The sequence below is a fragment of the Salvia miltiorrhiza genome, chromosome 3, assembly GCF_028751815.1.
Source record: "Salvia miltiorrhiza cultivar Shanhuang (shh) chromosome 3, IMPLAD_Smil_shh, whole genome shotgun sequence".
NCBI classification, from domain to species: Eukaryota; Viridiplantae; Streptophyta; class Magnoliopsida; order Lamiales; family Lamiaceae; genus Salvia; species Salvia miltiorrhiza.
The window spans coordinates 56065058-56069383 of NC_080389.1; the positions used below are offsets into that span (position 1 = coordinate 56065058).

Here is a 4326-nt window from a genome sequence, read left to right on the forward strand (position 1 = left end):
AGATTAGGATGATTTACGCCGGAAAAATGAAAAATGATTTATATTTTAAATTCCAACAAAATTTATTTTCAGAAGCCTTTATAAAAATTTAGTCTTTTGAATTTATGTGCATTGCATAAATTGAATTATATGAATGTGATTAATTCTATATGCTAATATTATTTTTAATACTACATGATTTAATTTAAGTCTAAGTTAGGCTTTAATTATTTTGAATGTGTTGAGCCTCGACAAATATTATTTTGGGCCCTAGTTTTAATTAAGCCTTCCTTGTTAATAATTAAGCCCAAAAAAAAAAGAGAAGCCCAACCCACGCTTCCATAGCTGCCAAGTACAGCACCACTCCTTCACCCATCCCAACCATGCGCGTACAGCACCTCCATTTTGACTCCTTCACCCATCTCAACCATGCGCGTACAGCACCTCCATTTTGACTCCTTCACCCATCTCAACCATGCGCCCACTCTTTTGCACGCTTCCTACCATTTTTGACTCCTTCACCCACGCTTCTTACCTTAACATGTTCATCCTACTCCCTTAAATATTCCCCTTATTCATCTAATTCCTCACCCCAGCAACGAAGTTCAAACAGAAACAAGATCACCACATAACATAGCAGAATTCATTCAATCAAGGTTTTACCTTCTAAACTCCAACTTATTTCCTCTGCATAAATGACAATACGATGCATCCTATCTATGTATGCTGTTTTACTTCTACAACTTATCAAACCAACAAAGCATGAGAATAAACTGCATAACTTGGATACTACTACACATTTGTGCTTTTACAATGTTATACATTCAAAAGATGATAAAACAAGATCGGTAAATTGAAAAGAAAAATCCAAACTTGTGTCTTGTTATGTCGACTTGTGGTGTGTTTGTTGCTGGTCATGAGAGTCGAGAGTAGAGGGGAGGGCAGCGACGGCTTCTCGCTGTCGTTCGCCGGAAGTCAGAGGGAGATGGGGACGGTACGGTCGGCGGTGGCTCCGAGCTGCTGTCCGGCCGAGGAAAGGGAAGAGGAAGTCAAGAGCTACGGCACGGCGGCTCTGCCCGCTGCTGTCGAGGATGAAGAGAGAGAGGGTGAGAAGGGCGGCGGTGGTTAGTTTCCGCTGCTGCGGCCGCCGGATCTGTAAATAGGGGAGGGTTGAGAGAGAGACGATGGAGGTGGAGGGCGCGGTGGCAGTCCGCTTCTTCTACTGCTGTCGGCCGATTTAAGTGAGGAGTGAGGGAGTTCAGGCAGCGGCGGCTGGTCGGGTGCAGTCGTCGGAGGGAGTTCTGGGTTCGGTGGAGAAAGGGGCGGTGGCGCGGCTTACGGCTGTGCGGTCGCCGGAGCAGCAGGAACAGCGGCGCTCCTCGCCGTTGAAGAAGAAGAGGGATGGGCGTCTGTTTGAGGGAGATAGGAGGCGGCTGGAATGGGAAACAGAGGGTTGTCGGGGACGGCGGCATGGCCGACGACGCCGTCTGCCGGATGAGAGAAGAGGGCGAGGGGGGGGGAGGCGCAGCAGCTGCTGCTGCGCCGTGCGTGTGTGTGTGAGGTGTGTGTGCGTGAGTTGTGTTTAAAGTGAAGAAGAAAGGGTTTGGAAGTTGGGCTTGAGCCTTGGGCCGACTTTAGTTTTTCTGTTGGGCCGATTTATTTTGAGTGTTGGGCCAAGTGTTGGGCCGAATTTTGTTTTATTTTATTTATCAGTTGGGCCGGTTTTTATTAAATCTGTTGGGCCTTTATTAATCTATTTAATTGGGCTGTGCAGTTTTCTTTATTTAAAATGGACTACACTATTTAATTAATTAGACTTATTAAGTTTGATTAATTATTTTAATTTGCATAATAATATTTTATTATTATTATGTGCATATTTAAGAAAATTTCTTATTATATGCTAAGCATGATAAGATTTGCATTATATTTTGCAATAAGAATATTTATGATTTAATTGGTTTTATTATAATTCCAATTATTAAAGAAAGATGAGTAAGAATATTGTTGGTGTTCTTAACTCAAGAGAAATATTTTCAATTATTTATTCATTAAATTTAGAAAACCCGGCTAAGTGAATCATAGAATATTAAGCACTTCACTATGACTTAAGATTAGATTCAGGAGACCTATTAAGATTATAGATTTCTTGTAGGCTTTGTGGATCGTGAGAAGTAGCACTGCTATACCGATTCAGAATTAAGAAATAAACGACAGGCATTGCCTAATCAGGTGGGCTTATTTTTCAAATGTATGATTTAGCTATTGAGCTTAAATATTCGTGAAATATAAACTGTTTATCCAATAAAATATTTTTGTGCACTCTGCTCTGTTTAAGGCTCGCAACTATGAATCGATCGAGGTTCTCTCTTGACCTAACACGTTATTTGAGAATTGTGTACACCTATTAGCTGACTCGGTGGGTTGATCTCCATTCGGGCACTAATCATGTATGAGGCGTTATAAGGGTGCTCGACGGGATGTGTTCCGGAGCATTGGGTCCCAAATGGGAACTTGACTGGGTTACGCCCTCAGTTCAAGTAAAGCAGGAGTAATGGATCCGTCGGTGGCTAAAAGGTCCGGGATCACAGCGAGTAACGGAAAGGGAGTGTGACAATTGCGCGCAATATAATAAAATGTTTTAACATGCTTAGAAGTTATTTCAATTTAAAACCTTCTAAGTCATGTCAAGTATAATTGGATAAACTGCTCTTATGATTATGAAATGTTTATAAAAATGCTAGCCCACTAAGTACATTAGTACTTAGCCCAAAATTACTTTCAAATGTTTTCAGGTTGATTGGTCGGTGCTGACGGGGCAGAGCTGAGGCTAGAGTTCAACTCCGTATTTTGTCTTCCGCTGTTGCACTAGCTCTTATTTGTCTTTTGTTTCTCCAACTTAAGACTTTTATGTTAAATTCTGAATTATGTTTCTTATCGAGCTTAAACTCTCAACTTCTAGCTCTATGTTATTAACATTGGTTTTCGGAAGCATGAAACCGAACTTGTGATCCTAAGGCTTAGAATGTTGTTGATTGATTAATATCACTTGATTTTTGTCTTTCTTCACTCAAAGGCTGTTCCCCGACTTTTATCCCATTATTTGAATCCCACAAGGTTCTTTCCTTATTTATTTCTATGATTTTAGTCGCACCTCGATTATATTTTATTCGTTCAAGAATTGGGGTGTGACATTAAAATTTTCAAATAAAAAAAAGTAGATAACACTTGTCGTCATTATATAACACTAGGGGTAGTGTAAGAATAGATAACACTATTTGTCCTTATACAAAAAAGAATCCAATTTCAAACTGTTGCTCGTATCAAGTGACAAGCAAATTAAGGGAGTGATAGGGAATTGGCTCCTCCTCAATATTTTTCTAAAGTGTAGATGTATTTTACTAGTTTTATAATTAATAAAGTTTTTTTTATTAAACGAAATAATTAATAAAGTTATACACTAACATACGATACACTCCTACTAGTTTTATATACTCCCTCCATCCACGAAAAAACTTCTTATTTTTCCTTTTTGGGACGTCCACAAAAGAATTTCCTATCTATTTTTGGACTATACCCCACCACTTATAATCCTCTTACTTTTCACTTTTCACTTTTCACAACTCCCAATGTTAATTATAACACCTTTTCACCACTCTCAATACACTCAACTACCTTTTATTCACTCTCAATACACTCAACAATATTTTTTCTTAAAACACGTGCCACTTTCTCCTAGGAAGTTCTTTCATGGACGGAGGGAGTATTTTTTTTAAATTGCTGCTATTAGTTTTATAATTAATATAGTTATACACTAAAATATAAAGTGACATTATGGATAAAGCAATGAAAATTATAATAATTCTTAATAAAGTTAGACACTCACTCTTAAGCGTATCTTGTAGTTTTCAAAAAAAAATGTGTTTTGTAGTTCATAGTAGTATTTTCAAATTCTCAAATCGAGTCTTTTTTGGTAAGATTCCACTTATTTACTCTCAAAAATCTATTTTCCGCATTGAAAATGCTTTGTTTTTTTTAACTAATACTAATTGTTCGTGTTAATGTGTTAATTGATTGTATTTATTAGTTATCACGTGTTTTGTTCACTAAGAGTGAATTATTAGAACATGGAGTACTAGCTTACCCTAAGCTATACCACTTATTCGTGGATCTAATTTCAATTTGGTTTCGCTGGATGAATATTCTAACTTTTTTTAAGTTATAAAATATTGTTATCTTTATATATTTTCTTTATTATGTGTATTATAAAAGACATATTATGCACACAATCAATTATAATTCCCATATTTTTCAATTGACATAAGCTAATTATGTAACTTTTTTTTT

The 4326-nt window shown here is 37.4% G+C and overlaps 1 long non-coding RNA gene across 1 annotated transcript; it reads left to right on the plus strand.

Annotated features, from left to right (window-relative positions):
• The first annotated feature begins 536 nt into the window (after positions 1-536).
• Positions 537-3048, plus strand: LOC131014577 (uncharacterized). The gene is made up of 2 exons (XR_009098265.1): positions 537-635; positions 2775-3048. It is a non-coding gene; the product is annotated as an uncharacterized LOC131014577 (long non-coding RNA).
• Positions 3049-4326: the final 1278 nt, after the last annotated feature.